This window comes from Saimiri boliviensis, chromosome 13 (assembly GCF_048565385.1).
Source record: "Saimiri boliviensis isolate mSaiBol1 chromosome 13, mSaiBol1.pri, whole genome shotgun sequence".
Taxonomy (NCBI): domain Eukaryota; kingdom Metazoa; phylum Chordata; class Mammalia; order Primates; family Cebidae; genus Saimiri; species Saimiri boliviensis.
The window spans coordinates 49431206-49454492 of NC_133461.1; the positions used below are offsets into that span (position 1 = coordinate 49431206).

General features: G+C 35.5%; 1 protein-coding gene and 1 pseudogene across 1 annotated transcript in view; one reads left to right on the top strand and one right to left on the bottom strand.

Annotated features, from left to right (window-relative positions):
* The window catches only part of CDH2 (cadherin 2), a 229986-nt gene that overhangs the window by 70317 nt on the left and 136382 nt on the right, over positions 1-23287 (top strand). The gene's annotated exons all lie outside the window — the stretch shown is intronic.
* LOC120361763 (U2 spliceosomal RNA) lies at positions 22381-22513 on the bottom strand (annotated as a pseudogene).

Consider the following 23287-nt stretch of genomic DNA (forward strand, 5'->3'; position numbering starts at 1 on the left):
CCTCCCCAGTGTCTAGTATCGTCTCCCACCTAACATCTTACTTGTTGGAGGATGTCACTACTACATACTATGAAATCTGATTTCTTTCCAAATGACTGCTCTTGTTTTAGATAGTCTTTTTCCTTTTTCTTTTCTCCAGATACTGACATTTTTCCTTTGGAATTTTTAAAAGGAAATGCATATTTATTTTCATTATGCCTCTTTGGAGTTTGTATAAATTACTCAGTCTTTTATAAATTACTCAGCCTTTTATGGAGTGTAACTTTATATACATTAAGAATCATCTTTTAAAGCTTGAAGGAATTTATAGCAGTATTGAATATTCCCTATCTTTTTTTTTCAGAGCTAATTCTTTTATTTTTTTTAAACTATGTGTATTTTATACAGTATTCCAAGGAAAGGTTTCTGTACAAATGCCCACAGTAGTAGAAATGTTTCAGTCCCATCAGCTGTGAAGTTAGCTAAATCCAAATCATTCGTATTTCAGTTAGGCTAAATCTACCTCACCTTCTCTTCTCAGGCAGTGGAGAATATTTGTGCTACATCTTTGGTAAAACATATTTCTTTTTTTCATCATGTTTTATTTTTTTACCTTTTCCTGGCTCATCTCAGGTATATTGACACTTCTGCATTCCAGTCAATTAACTATGTAGGTATTTAAATGTTCTGTTCAGTATGGTAGCCAGTAGCCCTATGTAACTATTGATCCTTTTTAATTTGGTTGCTCTGGATTTTAAAGACCAAATATAAAAAAAAAAAAAATCCCGATGTAAAATGTGTCCTTTAAAAATATTGATTATATATTGAAGTGATAATATTTTGGATATATTGGGTTAAATAAAATATGCTATTAAAATCCATTCACCGGTTTCTTTTTACTTTACTCTGGCTGCTGGAAACTTTCAAAGTATACATGCAGCTCACCTCATACTTCCACTGCCCTAATTCCTATATAATTGCTTTGCCCAGATTCAGGGTTTTATTCAAAGTCTGATAAATATCAGTTGTAGTGAAAAGAGATTTACTGTCATCATAGTCCACAAATACTTCCCAGTACGTTTACCTACTCCCCTGGCATTGTTAAATGTTATCAAAGTTGATTTATTTTTTCTTATTGTTTTCATTCCACAGATTTGGCCTCTTTGATTTCTTTTTCTGTATTGTCTCTGTGCTGTTGACTTTAGTAAGAGAATTAAGATACACTCTTGCAAAGTCGTGTACCTTGTTTGCTTGCCAGCCTGTGGAAATAAGGGGACTTAGAGTATGGCTTTGATGTCTACTTTGAAGTAGGTAAATCTGCTGCTTTGAATGTAAGCAGGGATCCTCGGGAAGTTGTTGTTGTTGTGTCTCTGTCTTTTCTTCTAAAATAAGGTTGGGATGACCAATTAGAAGGTATTCATAAGAACCTGTATACTTTACTTCATGGTAGTAAAGGTTATTAGCTTATTTAAAAGATGATCATGAACACTATAATGTAGTTTTTAAAAAGTTTCTGTTTTTAAAAAAAACCATGCCTGTTAACTTCTTTTAAGCTTGTTTTAAGTTTTAAGTGAAATTTTACATACACTTCACAGCCTTTTGCTGACTCCATCACCTCGGTGCCTCCTTCAAAGGAATTTGAGTCAGCCTCTTGACTGGCCATCTGGTATCATCTCTGCTGAGAGCCTCACAGAATCTTTTTCTGCTCATTCAGATCACGGTGTGGAATTCTGTGGGCAAGACATCACTAACCCATTTTAGGACAGTGAAAAGCAAAAAGTCAGAAGACTTTATTTTGGTTCAGTGAATTTGTCTGTGACTGTGCAGCTAAAATATGAAACAAACCAGCCCTGGAGACACAGAGTCTTGCATGTATAGTGGGGTGATTAGATAAGTGGTCTGCTGGTGACATGGATGTGATTCATGCTCTATCCACTGATGACTAAACTTTCCAAATACTTTCAGTGTACTGATAGTACATTTCTTGGATGCTAAATATATCTAACCGTTAACAGCTAATTGTCTGTCAGTCTCATTGTTACCCTTAAATGCTAAGGTCAGACTGTCCTTCTAGTTGTGTAGATAGAAGAGTATGTATGGCAGAGGCCAGGGAAGAAAATCTATAAAAAATGAGGGTGTTCTTATAAAACTTTGTTAGTTTAAAATTTTGAAAGTAATCATTTTAACTGCAGTTAAAACTCTTTACATTTTTTTCTTGTTGTTTACTCTTACTCAGTTTAGAACAGAATCATAGAACTTCTGGGAAAAAAAGGCTTGAAAAATCATGTGTTTCAAGCTCTTAATCTTTCCTTGTTCCATATTCGTATGCTGAGTTTAAACAGGTAAATGATATTTTCAGTCTCTATGCTAATTGATAGCATGGGTTAACCCAAAGTTTGGGACTTTGACATTTAGGCTTAGTGTCCTTTCTCCCAGAGTTGGACTTTTCACTCAGAAAGTTTCAGGTTGATCAAGACATCTGGGTACTCATTGTTTTTAATTTCAAAGAGCCAACACCTGCCTCTCTGATTCTCAGTTCGTTTCCAAAATGCTAGGTCTTGGATAGATAATTTCTAAGATTATCTTTTTGTTCCCACAAATTATAGCACAGAGTTCTTTCCTGTTTTGTTTTTTTTTTTTTTTTTTCTTTGATGTGGACAGTATTCTTACCTCAGAAACATATGTTTTAAGTCTTTTAAAAAGCCACTTCTATTTCAAGGTTATGCTAACTAACATTTAAAATCCAGTTGAAATGTCACTACTTGGGGGCTTGGGGTTGGGGGTCACAGGTGCATGTGACACACGCATACCCCGAGATATCTCTGTCTAGGTCAGCAAGTGGGTTCCAGGAGGGAGGAGGAAGCTGAGGCTAAGCTGTTGAGGCTTTGAGATTTGATAGTAGAAGTCCTGCTCTGTTGTTTTCTTCCCTGGCAGCATTTGATTTGCCTCTTTCTAATGCCTGTAAGTTGGCCAGGGGCGGCACTGCAGATTGGGCTTGGGAGTTGATAGGAAAGCTGATAAGAACTCTTTTCTTGCAATACTAAGTGAGAAGGCCCACCTTCCATGACTGCACAGACCGATGGCTGGATGGGCATGTTCTTTCTTTTTCAGCCTCTTTCCTTTCTCATGCCTCATTTAGCTTGATTCACTCTTGAGTCCTGCTTGGTCTAGAAGTGGACTCCAGAGAGAGTGTGGCTTAGAGAAGAGATCCCACAATTTAGAGAATAGTGGTTTTGGGTTCTACAGCCATCTTTGTCCTGTGCAGCTGGATACCTTTGGCCACATCTTACCACCTCTCTTCGGCCTCCACTGCAGCCTGTATAGACATAGGTGTCTTTTTCATTTGAATTCTTGTTGCAGTAAATAACATACACTTTAGCAATTACGGCATGCATTGATTTCATGATCATTAATTTCTTTCTTTTAATGGCAAAAAGAAATCCTCAGTTTACTTTTAGTTTCCCAAGAGCATGTATATTCATGATCCCACTTCTCATGATTCCTACTATTGCTTAGGTGGATCAGCCCAGTAGCTTACAAAACAGATTCATTATTTGAGGCATGGGGGACAAAAGCAAGGGCTTTTGCAATGAGAATTGACCGTTGCTGTGAGCATTTGGCTGCAGTCAACTGACTTATTTTCTTGGTTCTGTCTGTATTGTTCCCTTTTTTTCTAAGTTTGATTCCGACTAACTTCCTGGCTGAAGTGGCTGCAGCAGCCTCTTAACTCCTGGCCTTAACTCAGCATCTCACAAAGGGCTCAGGTTTATTCTCAAGAACTAATTTATGCAGTAAGAGCATGTGGCTGACAGAGGGTCCCATGTAGGGAAACACTGTTTTGTTATGCTGGTCTTTGGCTTCAACTAAAGCAAAGCAGAATTAACCATGGGACAATGCTAAACAGCAGAGATAACAGCAGAGGTCCTTGTGTGTGATTAGTACAGCCTGAATGTGTTCTCATCTCATGGGTTTATGTGGCCAACACCAAGTTCTTAATTCAGAAAGGGACTAAACTCCTAAGTGTGTTGGGTTATTGCCTCTAATCTCAGGAAAGGATACCATATGGCCTTGTATTTGTATGCTCTTGCCATGACAGTTCCTGTTAGAAGTGATTTTCTCCAAAAGTATGTACATTTTTGGGCAGTCATTAAAAAAAAAAGAAGAGAATAGCTTTTGTAAACTAGCATTTTTGAAAATACTATTTTGGCATATGAAAGAGGAATCAATAACACTTTATAAAGGCAGACACTATGTGCTTTTTGTTGTAATAAGAATCCATAATTTCGTACACAGTAAGAAAAGCTTTATTCTTGATCGTCAGATTACCTGGATTTGGAATTTTTAAAAATGAGTTTTGTATACTTAAGTATTAGAGAAAGGTGTCAGGAGATTTTTGACACCAGTTATTTGTGAATTCACCTTGAAGCTAAGACTTGGTTTTGTCTGGAATGATACTGAAATTTGCAATAATAAATAGTTCTTCAGTTCTTGAGAATAACAGTTCAAAGTTTATGTGTGTGTGTGTGTGTGTGTGTGTGTGTGTGTTTCCTATCCAGCTCCTCATATTGCCTTGTTTCTATGTATTACTGTAATAATATAAAAGTGATGTGGCCAAAGAATTCAGCTGTCAGTTTTCATTACACTCAATGAATCTTCCTCTTTAAATCTCTCATGAACTGTTTAAGGAGGGGGAAAACGTTACTGTTTACTCCCAACAGTTAGGGACATAGGAATTCCTCAACTTGAAATTGGATGGCATTCCATGTTTTGCCACTTCTTTGCAAATTAGTAAAACATTTTATGACATAATGGTACTAAACGTTTGTTGTAAACAAAAAAAGGTTACTTGTGGTCACAAGCCAGTCTACCAAAATATATTTATTTTGCAGTGTAGATATCTTGTTCCTATGGAAAATATTCTTAATTTAATTGAGCATTTTAAGCATGAATATTCTCTCTTATTTCTTATTTGCTCTAGTAATAGGAATTGTAGACACAGTATTTAGGTCATTAGCAGCCTAATTATTCTCCCATGGCATGGTGGCCATGGTTCAAATGCTGGCTTAATAAGATTAATCATGCTGCTTTTAGTACTGGAGAAAGCGCTGTTGTGTTGTTGAAGTATTTAATGTTCAACAGGAACACAGCCTGTTAAGGTATGACTAAACTTGAGTTTTATGATTCTGCCTTTCATGGTTTGCCAGGTAATTGGAATTCTGCAGACTAGGAGGGGAGAGAGGATAAGTTTTTTATGTATTTAGACAACCTTGCTTTCACGTAAGGTTAGGAAAATTTGGGGAAAGTTGTTTCTGTCTTTTTTTTTTTTTTTTTTTTAGTACATCTAATGTTTTTGCAAAGCAGAGTGCACATCATTAGAAAATGGCCAGTTAAAACCTGTAAACCTCTGTCTAATGCAAAATGGTATCACAGAATGAACTTGAATTTGTAATTTTGTAACTGAAATTTGCAAATGTATTGAGCATGAGCAAATGCATTTTGGAGACTTAGAATAAACTTGACTTTTTAAAATTCCTCATTGGTTGGGTGCTGCTACAGGGACACAAATGTGTCTTTGAGCAGCTGCTTGATTAAAAGCTGAGCCCCAGTCTGTCAGGGTGAGTTAGACTTGGCCAGGACTCAAGTGTATGTGATTGCATTTCATCAATTTGCTATCTCAACAAATGGATCTATTTCTTTGAGTATTTGTAGTTTGTCCTTCCGCAATGACTAAACCTAACAATGACTGTAGATTCCAATGACCAGAAAGAGTTAATGATGCTTTTCTGTAGAATATTTCTCATAGTAGGTTAAACATTTATAGATCCAATAAGCAACTGAGAGTTTTCTACACTTTTTCAGATCTTTGGAACTTGTCTCCAAAGCCTGATCCAAAGAAAATGAAGCCATTTATCTTTCCAGGGGTTTCCATGCCCTCTCAACACCTATCTGTTCATGGGATAAGTAAGAGTAGTTTTCACTTCTTGAAACCCGCAGGCTATCAAATAGGGGAAAAAATGGGAAGGTTACTGTTTCGTCTGTCTACCAGCTTTTATTATGGAAACTGTTAGCCAGATAATTGGGTTTAATTTGTAACAGAGGGGAAGATTTGTATTGTAAACAAGAAAGTTCTTTGAAGATAAATATTCTCAGTAGCTGTTGGAAGGATACTGGAGGAAGCTTTTGAATGTTTTTTAATGACCTACAATGGGAGGGTGTTATTTCTTTTTTCCTTTTTTTTTTTCCTGCTAGACTACAAAGTGTTAATGGGGCTAGAAGGTGATAATTAGTAGACTTCACCTGTTTTTTTATTTTTATTTTTTGCAGGATGGTTAATTAAAATGCATAAAAAGCTTTCACTTTTTTGTCCCCAAAGGAAAACATACTTTTTTTTGACACCTGCCTTTTTTGACCTGCTGCACTCTTCCCTGTTATGCTCTGTGTTTTATTGACCGCTTCTTTATACAGTAAATATTAGGAGAGTAAGTCCTACTTGTAAATGTAAGGTGTGTACCAGTATTTATCAGTATTGTGCTATATATATTATACTCCTATTAGGTCATTTATTGGGTTCTCATAGTTTCTACCCTTGTCTTTTTATTATTTAGTTTTGCATCATTTTAAGTGTCCTTAGTTATACAGTCTTTTATATTAAAATGTATCATGGATTCAACAGTTTCTATTTAATATGCATACCATCGTTCACTCCATACCGTAATCACACCAACTAATTTTTTGAACATTTTAAACACAATACTAGTATTAACTTTGATTTTATAGTCTGAAATGGTGCCAGAATTTTCTAAAACATTATCACAGTTACTAAATGGGCTATAGGAGCATATTTTAGTTTTGTCTGATTTTAATAGTCAAACTTGTGGAGTTTTTCAGCTTTACTGTTTGCAAGTTGTTCATCATCTCACAAAATACTCATGGCATTGGTAATCAATGCCCGGTTGTATTTGTATGTGTCTGATCAGTGCCGGATTAGGTTGCCCCTTTGTATATAATTTTAACATTTCTTACTTATATCCATAATAATTTTGACTAAACATGTGTGTAACTAAACTGTAAATTAAATGTCTCATGATGTCTGTGATATAAATAATACAATTAGAGATGCTAAACTGAAATTTTAAATTATACATTATTTTAAGTACTTGAATTTGATTTATTTTAAATGCCCTTTCATATTTATTGTCATATAGTTAAAAGGTTTTAAAGTATAGTTAAGCCAGAAACAAGGTCTATTAAATGGGACAGAAGTGCTGAAACTCACAAACAGAAAAGTAGCTCATACTGTAGTCTTCCTCATTGTTCAGTAGTTATATGTGACATCTAGAAAGTCATACCTTTTTTTCTATCATATCTAGAAAAAATTAACTGTAGTGGGTATTTTGTCTTCTTTGATCATAAAGTCAAACCATCCGTTTGGGAAGAAACAAACAAAAACTCTGGTAAGTTGATGTCTGTAACATAGATACAACAATTTTTTTTCTTGAGATGGAATCTTACTGTCTCACCCAGGCTGGAGTGCAGTGGCGCCATTTTGGCTCACTGCTAGCAGCACCTCCCAGGTTCAACTGATCCTCCTGCCTCAGCCTCCTGAGTAGTTGGGACTACAGATAGCTCCACCACACCCAGCTAATTTTTGTGTTTTTAGTAGAGATGGAGTTTCACCATGTTGACCAAACTCCTGATCTCAGGATGATCCACTCACCTCAGCCTCCCAAAGTGCTAGGATTACAGACATGAGCCACCGTGCCCAGCCAGATATAACACTTTCTTATCCCAAATTTGCTAATGGTGACTGACTGCTGGCAGGATATTAAAATTTTCAAGAATCTCACATTAACTGTCTCAGCAGAGAACTTGTGAATGAGCACTGTGAGTGAAATAACATCTTGAGGATATTAAAGAGAGGGAATTCTACTCATGTCCCTTCTATTATAACTTCTGGTTACTGCTTTCACAATAAATTCTCAATGAACTAATCTGCATAGTAGAGTGGCTTTACTCTGGTAAATTAAGTCATGTAGGAGTTAACCAGAAACCCATTTTAATTTCAAGCTTTATTTTCAAACATCCTTACAAGATGAACTAGGATACTTTGGATATTAAGATTCTATTTAATGAATATAATTATATTTTAAATTAAGAACTGTACATTGACCTGGGTGGGTACTTTTCTGAATTTGTGTTTTTATTTTTGAATTTAAGTTCCATGACCTAGAAGTTAGAGGAGTATGAAAAAGGTTTAATGAATGACTTACATAGATTTGTTGTCAGTTTGAACCTTCTTTCTAGGTTTGAAGTAAAAATAATAATTTTAAAATTTATGTGTACTTACTATGTTCTGTTTAATTGAGACTGTATTTTTTTTCTCATGAAAGGCGTATTTTGAAAATGATAGTAGGAATTTGGAAGTATTCCAGAACTCTATAAAATTCATAGTTAATAATTTGCTTCATTTAGATTTATTTTGATTGGCGTGTGATCTCTATGTTGTGTTCTGAAATATCTGAAATCACAACATCTTGATAGAGTTTGCTCTATTTTTGAATTGTTTTAAATAGTAACTTTAAAATTTGCATTAATTGAAAGGTACCTTGTCACAACATTTGCTTTGTGTCATAGAAGGTTATCTATATTTGGAAGTAACATTTTGGTAAAGGGAAGATTATGGAATATTTATGAACTTTCTCTCTCACAGATTCATAGGTTATTAGAACAGGATGGAACTTTAGAGCTTTTCAACCACAGCCGTCTCAATTTACAGTTGAAGGAAATGAGTTCCAGAAAGATTAAGTGACTTGTCCAAGGACACACAGCTAGAATAGTGTAAGTAGGGTTATGACCTAGGAAATCTGGCTCCAGATCAAGTATTTTACCATTGAAAATTTTCTTCAGTAAACATAACATTTCTTTAAAAAAAATCATGGTATGAAGCTAGACAGGAGTGAACTTGTACATATATTTTACATGCATTCCATTATGGTGAACTCTGTCTATCTGTAAAATTATCATCATCTAAGATAATCATCTTCATTCTCATGATTAATTCACAAACTGAATTAAATGTGATTTAGTAGACAAAAAAGCATTTGATTACCTAAACATATATATAGATGCAACATATATCTATCTAGATAGAAGATAGATGTGCATTACAGATAGATAGATAGATAGATAGATAGATAGATAGATAGATAGATAGATATTTGCGTCTATATGTATGTTTAGGTAATCAAAGGCTTTTTTGCCTATTGAATCACATTTAATTCTGTTTATGAATTAATCATGAGAATGAAGATGATTATCTTGGATAAGGATAATTTTATTTACACTTCTCACCCATTTTTTAGGACTATTACTCCTTAATAACAATACCTCCATAAGATAATGTACAGGAATAAGGATTCTATGTAAAACAGTTCATTTGAATTCTTGGATTGCTTCATGGTTTTTGAAAAAGATTTGAAGAAGGAGAAAAATTAAATATTACTTGTTGATTTTTCTTGATTTCAAGATACCAAGTTATAATCTCAAATTTCATGTTCTCAAATTTTATGATAAAGGACAAATACCTGTGCATTTTAAATCGTTTTTATTTAGTCAGTTTCTTCACACATTTTAATGTGCATATATGTATAATATATATTAAAAATATATAAAAATATATATTAAAATAATTATAAAAATATATATTAAAATAACATGGTAAATATTTTTATAATCAATATATGGTAGAGAACTTAAGGAAACTTTTGATAAGATAGTATTTCTTAATCATAAGTCTGTTTTAATAACAAAAATCAATAATGTAATCAGCTGAAATTAATGCTGATTGTTTTCTTGGTTAGGCAGACAGAAAAAAGTTATAGTCAGCTGGCATCAGGAATTACTGCAAGAGCTCACTGCCACTGGCCACAACTGGTAGACTTTGCCGGAAGAAGTGGTGCTTCAACTTCTTCTGGGCCAGTGGTATTCATTTTGTTTTGCCCATTTTTCTGTTATATAACTGAAAAAAATTTAAAATTTCTGGGTTTTTTTGTATATGTATATAAATATGCTATATATAAATAACCATGGAATACTATGCAGCCATCAAAAAGGATGAGTTCATGTCCTTTGCAGGGACATAGATGATGCTGGAAACCATCATTCTCAGCAAACTAACACAGGAACAGAAAACCAAACACCACAGTTTCTTACTGATAAGTGGGAGTTGAACAGTAAAAGCACATGGACACAGGAGGGGAACATCACACACCAGGGCTTGTCTGGAGTTGGGGGAGGGGAGGGATAGCATTAGAAGAAATATCTAATGTAGACGACAGGTTAATGGGTGCAGCAAACCATCTTGGTACGTGTATACCTATGTAACAAACCTTCATGTTCTGCACATGTATCCCAAAACTTAAAGTATATATATACTTAAAGTGTGTGTGCGTGTGTGTAGTATATGTATAAGTTGGGCTTAAGTCTTTTATTTGCATTACTTTGTTTCTTCATTGACAGTTTACTAAGTATCTGCCTGGTATGAGTACTACTTAGTATTAAGTAGTGAAAACAGAGTATCCACGTAATAGGCTTTGATGATTTAAAGCAGCACTGATATATGTAAGAAGTACTTCACCTGACTTCGAATTACCCCCTAACTTTTTTTTCATTATCTGAAAACCAATTTTAATTGCAGTGTTAGGGATTCCTAGATATTTAGCATTGCTCACTATATACCATAGCCTATTTGTACACTTTATATATATTTTTTCCAATTTTCATTTCAGTTTCTCAGATAAGTACTTTGAACCACTACTACCCACCCCTTGCCACCTCTCCTCCCACAAATAAGTCAAGTAAATAAGGCCTCTCAATAGCAATAATTTACTCCAAGCCACAAGATAAGTTTTCGGATTTTCTGTATTTAATTTACATTAAGTGCCTAAACTCTTGACTTAAAAAGGCAAGGGAATAATTTGCATATTCATTATAAAATAATCTGCTCTGCAATTGCTCTTTCCCAAGGCACCAACTACTGTCATTCACTGTTGGATAGTGTGAATGACTTACACCTCTTTCCTTGCACATGGTCCACAGCTTTGCTTGCAGGGCTGGATGAACCAGAAAGCAAGTATATGGATCTGCGGTACTGCCTTCGGTGTTTCTGGTTAAAAAACACCAGAACATTTTAAGAAATGATTCTGCAGAAATGGATCAGAATACCCTGACTGTGCTTGAAATTTTCATTTCTTATTAATAGTTCTTTAGGCAGTTGGTAGGTAGTCAATTCCAAACACTTGGGATTTCATTTCTCCATTTAGTAAAATGAAAAAAAAAAAGATATTTTTCTACTAAAATTAACTCATGATTTTTGGGTTATGGAGAACATACTTTCTTCCAAAGAGAAGGAGGACCCACTTATTTTTGCCCTGTCTTCTAACTGGAAAAGTAGGACACAGGCAAATTTCATAGGTGACAAGTTTTCTACTACATGCTTAAGGTGAGCAGGTAATGACATGGGCATTTCTTTATGGATGGCTGTGGGAAATAGGAACATGCTTTAACTTCTCAACCAGCATATTCATGATTTTTTTCTCTTGAGCAGTTTGAGAAATAGGAAGAGATATAGGTAGAAATGGAGAGGGCAGAGAAAAACTGAAACAGGTGCACATGTGGCTAATTTTGCCTTTGATGGGATATTCACTGTGACCAAAGTAGGGGGTCTTTGTAGGGTGAAGTGGTTTTTTTCTCTTATATTTGAATTCTTAAGCAATCAAGGAAATTAGAAACTCTTTCATACTTAAGGTAGATTCTTTTTTATCTATTGTGTACCTCAAACTATGCAATTTAGTTTCCTGGATTGCAGGAAAGTTTATTCTTGTACTTCAATCAATCCTTTCTCTTTTTTTAAAAACTCTGATCCACAAAAACAGCTATTTCAGCAAATATAGCATTTTGCTCAAATTAAATTGCACATAGGTATTAAATAAGCTTGGCAAGATTAAGTTCTCAACTGTGTTACGGTATATTTGTTTATAAATCACAGGTGTAGTTACAGTCAAGTCCCCAGGTGGCTTTTGGAGAAATATAAGTTAATAAGGTGCTGTTAAAGAAATGAATACAGGTGCAGATGACTTTGAAAGGCAGGAAAATTCACCACTAATTTCATTATGGCAGATGAAAATTAAGTTGTGTTTAGTCAGGAGAGTCATATAAATAGGTACAGGGGTCATATGACTGAAACTGCTTGGAAGGTAGAGTTTTTGTGTATACTTTAAAATTTGAGGGCATAGGAAGTTCTGAAATACTCTTGAACAAAAGTTTGGATACATAAAATACTAACTGGGAAGTAAATTACTAAGATATTCTAGAGCCAATGCAACTAGAAAGTGATTTAAGCCATTAACATTAATTCTGGTCGTTAGCAGTATCTGTGTTAAAGGTAAAATTTTATGTTTTATGTTTTAAATCATCATGTATACTAGATGGTCAGCTCTCCACTGGGGTGTTCTAGAAAGTGTATGTTGAAAACAAATGTCAAGGGTTGCAAGTTATATAATGCTGAAAATTGTTTAAAAGTTTTGCAGAATTGGCCAGGCACGGTGGCTCAAGCCTGTAATTCCAGCACTTTGGGAGGCTGAGGTGGGTGGATCACGAGGTCAAGAGATCGAGACCATCCTGGTCAACATGGTGAAACCCCATCTCTACTAAAAATACAAAAAATTAGCTGGGCATCGTGGCGCATGCCTGTAATCCCAGCTACTCAGGAGGCTGGGGCAGGAGAATTGCCTGAACCTGGGAGGCGGAGGTTGCGGTAAGCCAAGATTGCGCCATTGCACTCCAGCCTGGGTAACGAGCGAAACTCCGTCTCAAAAAAAAAAAAAAGTTTTGCAGAATTTCACGTTTTAAAAGCACGTTTCTGAGTGAAATCTAGCTCACTCTTTTTTATGGTATTAGTCGCACTCACTTATATCCAGACCTTGTTCAGTGGGATAGCAAGGTGTAAAGTTTCAGCTAGTGCGCTGGGCAGTGTACACATTGCAGTGATGTGGCCTGTACTGAGTTGTCTTTTCACTCACATTTATGATAGTAACTGTGAAGATTCTAATAATGTTTTAAGTTCCAACAGAAAGTTTTTAGGTTTCGTTAGAAATTTCTTACAACTTTGGGAACGCAGTGTGTATGTGAATAACACTGGATTTTCATGGCTGAAAAATCAGCCACGCTAGACTGAAGACCACAGGCAAGTTGTGCCATACACTAGGCTTGGAGAAACTCAGGACTACTGTGAAAAGCTCATCTATCCTGGCAGTCCAGCATGGTGTACTAGCCAAGGTTCTCCAGAGAAACAGCCATGGAGATTTTTTTATAAGGAATTAGCTCATGTGATGATGAAATCTGACAAGAACCAATACCTGCAGGTAGAGTCAGCAAGCCAGAGACCCAAGAGAGCTAATGGTGTAGTCCAATCTGAAGGGTGGCTGGCTTGATACTTGGGAAGAGCCATTGTTTCAGTTTAGTCCAATGGCAGAAAAAAGCTGATGTGTTGGTTCAAAGGCAGTCAGGGAGGAGGAATCTCTTAACTCAGAGTAGGATCTGCATTTGTTCAACTGATTGGTTTAACTGGTCTCCAGCTGATTGGATGAAGCTCACCCACATTAAAGAAAGCAATCTGTTTTGTTCAATCCACTGATTTAAATGTTAATTTCATCCCTAAACACCCTCATAGAAAACACCCAGAATAAAGCTTGGTCAAATACCCAGGCACCTATGGCCCAGCCACATTGACACATAAAATTACGCATTACATGTGGTGTTTATCCAGTGCCCCAAAGAGTACTTTACAAACATCCGAACTTGGTAAATATTAGATGGATAGATGGATGTTCGTCATAGAAATTAAACAAACTAAAGTTTTAGTATTGTAGATCAGGAAATACTCCTGCTTTTGCTGGTTAAATATTTATAACTTCACAGCTGTTTGTTTGAAATATAGCAATATTTGATTATTGTATTTAATATTTAGGCCACTCTGAAGGTGTTACCTACCTTTGATAATACTCAAGATATTCAAAAGTGATCAAATATTTTTCTTCTAAAATTACACATGTTTTCGCTGGCTGTTTGCTTTCTCTAATATCACACTGTCTCTCAATTTTCCTTACACTTCCATGGCCTTATTTTCTTACCAAGGTGTATTTAATATTTATATTTAATTTTATCTTTATTTGTGTGTAATGGTTTTCTGCTCTTCTCCCTAACTCCTTTTGGTTTTAGTTGGTTTTGCCCTTACTAAACTTCTTTCTAGTGATTTCTTGCCAATTGTCATTATTTTTACTGTGTAGTTGTAACAACATTTTATATTTTAATTGATGTGAAAATGTTCAGTGAAATCTTGCAACTGGTAACAACCATGTTAGTGTGACTACAAACATAAAATGTGAGATAAGACATCAATGTTTTGGAAATGAATTATCAGCTATAAATAACTTGAGTCCATTTCCCCTTCTTTTAGTATTATCAACATAGAAATTTAAAGTCTTCTTGACCTACATTCTTTTAATCCCTTAAAATTAAATACTGCTAGACCGGGCGCAGTGGCTCACGGCTGTAATCCCAGTACTTTGAGAGGCCAAGGTGGGCGGATCACAAGGTCAGGGGATCGAGACCATCCTGACCAACATGGTGAAACCCCGTATCTACTAAAACCACAAAAATTAGCTGGGCATAGTGGCACGCTCCTGTACTCCCAACTACTCGGGAGGCTAAGGCAGAAGAATCGCTTGAACCTGGGAGGTGGAGGTTGCAGTGAGCTAAGATGGTGCTACTGCACTCCAGCCTGGTGACAGAGCTAGACTGCATCTCAAAAAATAAAAAAAATACTGCCAGTGGTTAAGGGAAATTGTTAATGGCAAATAACTCAGTGTCACAAACTATTTAACAGTGTAAGATAGTTCTTAAAATATAACGGAAGCAGCAAAAATTGTAAAGGATTTTGTTAGTGATTGTTTTCTTCCTATAATTCAAAAGTTAGTAAATGTTTGCAGTAGATAATTAGAATAGTTAGGTAATCAGATATGTCATTTTTTATAAGTAATTGAACCATGATAAATTTACCTTGAATCAACAGAGGAGCAAAAAGAAAATATATATTACCTGTAACACACTTACGTAGTTACGCCCTGGAGAGACTCCTGTTTCTGGATTAATTAAATCCATCCAGTTTTTCCCCTCTGCTTGTGTTTATATACAGCCACTATTCCTTATTTGTGAGGTCCATGTCTGAAAATTCATCTATTCCCTGAGATTTATTTGTAACCTCCAATTAACAGGCATGACACTGATCTTTATCATTTGTAGACACATGAAGAGTAGCAAAAAATTTGAGTCAGCGTTCACTTTCCCACCTGAGAATGAACAAATTGATTCTCTGCTTTACTATTTCAGTCCTAAGACTCTAAACGAATGTTCTTTTTGCAGCCTGCTTAACGTCCTGTTTCCTCATTTGTGTGCTTATTGTTGGTGGTTTCACTGTTTAAAATGGCCCCCATGTGTAGGACTGAAGTGCTGTCTAGTGTTCCTAAGCACAGGAAAGCTGGGATGTGTCTTATGGAGAAAATATGTGTAGTCAATAAGTTTTGATCAGGCATGAGTTACAGTGCTATTGACCATGTGGTCAGTATTAATGAATCAATAGCATATATTAAATAAGGTGTTTTTAAACAGAAATGCACATAAAACAAGGTATTGGTCAGTTGACAAAAACCTTTTTGACCAGAGGCTTACAGGAACCTAACTTTGTATTTCTTCTAGGAGCAGTGGTTCAGTGTTTTACAAATTCGGTGTTTTCGGCAACTTTACAGATCATAACTGCTGCAAATAATAGCTTCAATTACTTTATTTTTTCAAAAATTGAATTCCCCTTTAATGCATATTTTCTTAATGTTATATTTTAAGTATTTTCATGTATCATTAGATCCTCTTCAATATAATTGTCATATCTGTGTAGCAATACAGCATACAGATGTGTTTTTAGTAAAAGGTCTTTTATAGAGCATTTATAACTTCCATTTCACTAACATTTTGCTATTATATAAAATCTGGAATAGACATTCTTGGCACTTAATCTTTTTATCAGAACTATGATGATTTCCTTAGGATAAATTTTCTGCAATGAAATTTTGGGACACAGGATATAAAAATTGAAACTTTTGCTATTTGCAAGAGTCCTCTATAATCTTTCAGATATGCTGTTTTCTTTTCTGAACAAAAGGAAATTAACAAAAAACTGTTTTGATTAAAATTTGAAAATCTTTTTAGGAACATGAAAAAATTATAAAACTTTTAGCTCTTATTTAAATAGCCATTTGTAGTACATTTTTTATAATGCATTTAAATAGCAGTGCAGAGTACAGATGTCCCTCAGTATTCTCAGAGGTTTGGTTCTAGGAACCCCTATGGATACCAAAATCTGCAGATGCTCAAATCTCCGATATAAAATGGCATAGTATTTGCATATAAGCTATGTGCATCCTCTTGTATACTTTAAATTATCTCTAGATTACTTATAATACTTAATACTGTGTAAATGCTATGTTAAATACTGTACTTTTTGTCATACTGTTGTTTTTCATTTTTTCAAATATTTTTTATTAGCAGTTGGTTTAATCCATAGATGCAGAATCCATGAATACTGAGGATCAGCTGTACTTTAGACATGGACAGAACTGCAGATTAGATATGAATACACTTGCAAGAACTGTTAGGGTTTTTTTAGGCCAGCCTTCTCTTTTTATCAATAAGGTTGGAGATGGGTTTGACTACCTGTTAGTGCCTTTTTCTTGAGACAGATTCTCACTCCATCAGCCAGGTTGGAGTGCAGTGGCACAATTTTGACTCGCTGCAACCTCTGCTTCCCAGGGTCAGTTGATTGTTGTGCCTTAGCCTACCGAGTACCTGGAATTACAGGTGTGCCTGCCACCACACCCTGCTAATTTTTGTATTTTTAGTAGAGACAGAATTTTACTATATTGGCCAGGCTGGTCTCAAACTCCTGACTTCAAGTGATCTACCAGCCTCAGCCTCCCAAAGTGTTGGAATTACAAGCATGAACCACCACGCCCAGCTTGTGAGTTCCATTTTTTAAAAAGAACAAAACACAAAACTCCATAGCTTTATTTTCTTTGGAATATTCTAACCATAGGTGTGTAGAAGGACTCAGACTGTCCATCTCCATTTTCTATCCCTCTTTGGTTTATTTTTTCTAGCTTTGAAACACAGGTTTCTAAATTTAAGAAACGCAAATAAACATTGATTCCTTATAGACACAGATGTAGAAGTGAAGAAAGGGTACTACTTCCTTTCATCCTGAAAGTCAGAGCAAGTACACCCTCAACTGCAAGGGAGGCCCTGATTAATGCCTCAGGGGAACTCTAAGCAGAGTGTACTGGAAATATAGTGGTAGAAGAAAATATGACTTTCGGCTGTGAGAAATGGGTGGCTGAATGAGGTGGCATGTGTGCTAGACGTTGAAAGATGGCTTAAAATTATCATGGGAGAAATTACCTACTGCTAAAAATTGGCATACTTTCACTACATTGGCAGATTTTTAATTTTGAACTTTCTCAAGTAGGGAGCGTGCTTAGCTTGTCATTATTTTAAGCATTGCTGCTACAGAAGAGCAAATGTTGATTTATGCTATTTAAGTCTTATTTACAAAGTACACATGGTATTTCACATTTTTCACATCCTCATAACAAATTTTTGTTTTGTCTGCAGTGCCTTCGTGATCATAAACTATTGAGTACATGATATTAGATTGTGTTGATACACTTCAGTTTAACATTCTTCCCTGATTTGATAATTTTGGATTTTGCTTCACTTTTTGTTTTTTACAGACAATGCCAGTGAACAACTAATGCTTCTATCTTTTTTTATTTCTTGTGGTGTTTTTTCAGAGAATGTGTTCTTAAAAGTGGAATCACATGAAACTACTGTTTTTGTCATTGTGTATTTTCATATTGCATTCCAAAAGTGTGTTACTAATTAATAGTATCCCCTACCATAGTTACCTCATCATTGTGTTATGTTAAAAAAAAAATTGCTTCCTTGGCAACCGTAAAGTGGCATCTCAAGGTTGCTTTAATTTATACATCTTTGATTACTAGCATAGACCAATCTTTTTCTAACATTATTTACTATTGGAATTTTGACTTGTATAAAGTTGTTGTTCATAATTTTTGCCCAAATACTTGCCTGGTAGAGCCTCTCATTTCCCACACTAAACGTTACTCCATTCTTTCAGGAATCATTCCAAGTTACGTATGTTTTTACGTATGTAAAATTTTAAATGCATAATATGTACCTTTACATACCCAGTGGTACTGAGGAAATAGTACTTCATACTGTTGGGTTCCCACTTGGATCCAGACATGATAAGGCATAAAAACATGTCTACATCACCCTCCCAATGACCTGTAAAGGAAACAGAACTAGTATAAACTGTATAGTTCCCAAATCGTTTGTTTTCTGACATTGGGATGTACCGTTATTCATGTAGTAACCTCTATTATGCCTCACTCCAGTTTTTTCAGGCTCTTTCTGTGTTGCTATTGTACCTTGTATGTATTCTTCATTGTGGAACATAGTCATGGTATATTGTAATTAATTCTTTTTCTTTCTTTTTTGTTTTGTTTTGTTTTGAGATGGAGTCTCACCCTGTCGCTCAGGCTGGAGTACAGCAGCATGATCTCAGCTCACTGCAACTTCTACCTCCTTGGTTCAAGTGATTGTCCTGCCTCAGCCTCCTGAGCAGCTTAGACCCATAGGCATGTGCCACCACACCCGACCAATTTTTGCATTTTTAGTAGAGATGGGGTTTCACTATGTTGCCCAGGCTGGTCTTGAATCCTGACCTCAGGTAATCTGCCTGCCTTGGCCTTCTAAAGTGTTGAGATTACAGGCATGAGCCACTGCGCCTGTAATTAATTCTTTTTTACCTGCCTGTGTCCCCTTTTCTGGATGTATCCTGAGGAGTGGAACCCTATAGTTAAGATACTTTTTTTCCAAGTATTTTTTATTTTTATTTTATAGAGATGGGATCTCACTATGTTGTCCAGTCTGGTCTTGAACTCCTGACCTGAAGCAGTCCTCACACCTTGGCCTCCAAAAGTTCTGAGATAATGGACATGAGCCAGTGCAGCCTACCCTTTTTTTTTCTTTTAAATTCAATATGCCTAACTCACAGCAGTGCAGTCACTCCTTAGTTTGTTCGTTCATCTAGCAAGCATTTATTAGATGTCTGAGTACTCTCCTAAGCTTTACTGGACATGGAGCATATACAGATGAAAAAGCCCTGGTACCTGAAGTCTGACCATTTACAGGGAGGAAAAACTTGGGTCCCTAGTTAACTGACAGTGCGAAAACTGATTTTAGAGCTTAGAAGGGCCTTAAGGCACTAAAAAATATGAATCAAGAACCTTATTAAAGCAGCAATGAACAGAAATTATTGGAAAACATATGTTATAATACGTTATAAATTCTTTAACATTTATTTCTCCCAATTTACAGGTTTTCGTTTAAATTGGCCTGACTCACTGAATCCTTCCTTTCATTAATAAAAAATGTTAAGCCTCAGAAAGGTAGTATTTAGAGTGGGTAGGAGCTATAGCAGTCAACTCTTTCTTGTTGGTTTTTTAAGATGGAGTCTAACTCTGTCACCCAGGCTGTAGTGCGGTAGTGTGATCTCGGCCCACTACAAACTCTGCCTCCCAAGTTCAAGTGATTCTTGTGCCTCAGCCTCTGGAGTAGCTACGATTACAGACATGCACCACCATGCCTGGCTAATCTTTGTATTTTTTTGTAGAGACACTTTTGCTGTCATGGCCAGGCTGGTCTCAAACTCCTGGCTTCGAGTGATCCACCCACCTCAGCCTCCCAAAGTTTTGAGATTACAGGTATGAGCCAGTGCACCTGGCTGCAGTCATCTTTTAACTCCTCCTTTTTACAGTTGAGGAACTCCAAAACAGTTACAGTGTCCACTAGGCTAGCTGGGTTTTTTTTTAAAACAGATTATTTCAAAATTGTAGAAGGATATATTTTCTTACAAATGTGATGAGGAACTTTATACACATATTTTGCTCATTTGAGTCTAAGTTTTTAATCAGCTCCAAGAATAATTTAGATTCACTGGTGTGTGGGCTATGGAATGTGTTCAGTTGACTTTGAGGACCACCTCTGCCCAGGCATTCCCCCTGTTTCCCTTCATTCCATGTAGACCTCCAAACATACCTCAGGAGCTAAGAACTGTGATACTATAGGTGTATGCTCTTCACTTTTTAAAAAGTAAAAGTGGAATTTACTTTTGAGATTTAGTTATGATTCTTTTTGTGACAAAGGCATGTACAAATTACTACTAGGTTTCGAGTTTTAATTTTTCAGTATAATATATAATATATAAAAGAAAGAAATAGATACGTCAAGGAAAATGTATTAATCATTTAACTGGCTTGTAGTGATGGTGATTTTCACAATGTTTTATCTGAATAGCTAAATTTTTTATTGGTTTTGAGAACAACTTAAAGTGTTTTGTTTTCTTTTAATTTTTTAACTTTGCTTAGACTTTAAAAGATAAAGATATTTGTATCTTAATCATACCAGACAAAGCTATCATAGTATATATCCTATGGGAGTTGAATGGTATAAAGAGTAGAAAGAAACCTTTGAAAATCTGTATTATTGATTCACAGAATTTTAAAAACAAGTTAGTACTCCATTTTATTCCTCTGTTACATGCAAACAGTCTTTTAGTTGAGATGAGAGATTAGGAAGAAGAGATTTTACCCAGTGTCTTCTAACTTGGGCTTTGTTTTCTTTCTTTTTTTTTTCTTAATCGCATGATTCAGAGCTTTAAATATTATTATACTTTTTGAGGAATATTTTCAACTCCCTGAAATGCCAGATTTTGTGTGTGCATATGCACATGTATGTATGTCTATCTCTCTGTATAGATGTATATGATTTTTCTTGGAGAAAAGGTTCACATAGTCATCAGTTAGCTGTATTTTAGAAGGTGTTCTTTGAGCAAAAATTTGAGGAGTGGCATCGTTTCAAACTTTTATGCAGTACCTACTAGATCTTGATGACTTCTGAAATGGCCATCCGCTCTATTGTCACCATCCTTTTTAACAAGTCCTTCAGAGGGACAGAAGTGACAGCTCAGTGTTACCTGCATTTGTGATTTACTTAATAATATGAAAAATGTTCAGAATCATTGCCTTTGAAAGAGCATAAAATGTAAATGTAGGGGGTGCCATAGGCTGGAATATTGAGAGATTCCATTTGGTTGTTAAAAAAGTAATTTCTTAATGGACCTTATCTTTCACTGTTAAAATAGAGGGACAGATGTGAAGACTTCTGCATTTCTATTGTTCTTTTATAATCTCATTTATTCTAAGAAAGGTAAATAAAATTAGACATAAATAGTAGAAATGTGATTTTGATGCCACCTCTGAATTAGGGACTTTTTCTTGCTGTGGTTTTTTCGAAGATTTTGTCTTATAAAGTAGTATCATTTAAACTAATAGTATATGCTAATATTTTCAACTGCTGAGTTTTTGTGGGGTTTTTACAATTTTAGATTGTTTTCATCCTTTTGGTGTTTGTTTTTCTCCTCTAATCAGTATTTCCATTCCTATCCCTTGAAATAGAGTGGCAGAAGGAATTTTGATAATTGGATTAAGCAATTTATTACAATAGTCTTTTGAGGGTGAGAAACCAAATTTATGTGTGCTACTCTTCCTCTGACTTATTTGTTTCATTTTATGAATAAGAATTTTATGTCTATACATTAATCATTTCTTTAATAAAGGCTAATGTGAGACCAGTATCAGCAACTAACTGTTGTTGGTTTAGCATGATGGTCAGTAATTTCTCTACCTTCTGAAAGTCTTTCTCTCTTGGCCTTTAGGAAGCAAGACTGTTACTACATGTTAGACTGAGAGAAATAGACATTATAGAGCCACTTGGAAATGAAGAGTTAATTTCTGGTTAGCGGATGTGTTACAGGCTGAATTGTGTTCGCTTAAAATTCATATGTTGAAATCCTAAACCCCAGTATGTGATTGTATTTGGGGAGACGATCTTCATCAGGTGGGCTCCAGTCCAGGATCATTGGTGTTCTTAGGACACAGGCATACCCAGAGGGAAGACCACATGAAGAGTCAGAGTGAAGGCTGTCCACAAGCCAAGCAGAAAGGCCTCCTAAGAAACCAACTCTGTTAATACTGTTAACATCTTGATCTCAGACTTATAGCTTCTAGAATTGTGAGAATATACTTTTCTATTGTTTAAGCCAGGCAGTCCTTAATGCAGCCCTATCAAACTAATGGGGGCGGGGTAGGGGTGGGGTTGTTTAAACAGTGTTTAAAATGGCTCAGTTAATCAAATGAAAATATAAGGTTACCATTTTCACTGGAAACAAAATTTATATTAATGCCATTTTCACTTGATCTTAGCCAAAAGGCTGAGAAGCGATGTATTAATGCCATTTTCAAATAACCCCTATGAGAGCATCCCAAAGTCATTGGTATTTTGATTGATTTTCCAGCTGCTTCAAATAACAGATAAGTAAGTTGTCTTTAAAGTATCATTTTGTGTGAAGCTTCAGAAAACTTAAATTCTAAAAAATAATTTGAGTTAATCGTTTAGGATTAACTGCTTCATTCTCGTCAAAATATTGTCTTTACCTTGTTTGATGGTAAGAGAAATGAATAAGTTTTTTCTTTTCCACTACTTTACAAAAACACTCAGAGGGAATTGTGAAATATTTAGCAGACAGACTGAAGGGCAAAGTCTACTAGCTAACTGAATTAAAGGGAATTAAATCCAACTAGTTACAGAGTAGGTGAAAGGCATTTAAGTGTCAGGGTGTTTTCATTTTCTTCTCATTTCTGAATGTAATTTAAGAACGGGGGGGGGGCGGGAAAATGAGGTATTGAGAAGAAAGTACAATTTTATCACCTCTGCTCTCATTGGTTTGTGATCCCCAGTGTCAATTTCTAGTAGGAAAAACAAAACAAGACAAAACTTTCTGCAGTCACATAGGTATTACAGAAACCAGTACTCTTCAGTTTACTTTCTTCTTTTGGCTTCATAGCAGGGTACAGCTAGATCCTTACATTTTTACAACTTTGTCCTGGAAAATATGGGAAAATCAGCCTATGCAATTAAATGCAAAATCAATGTAAACTGCCCGGAGGACTAACATATTAGGTATTAGCTTGCAGAGACAAATGCTTTTTCAGTCCTC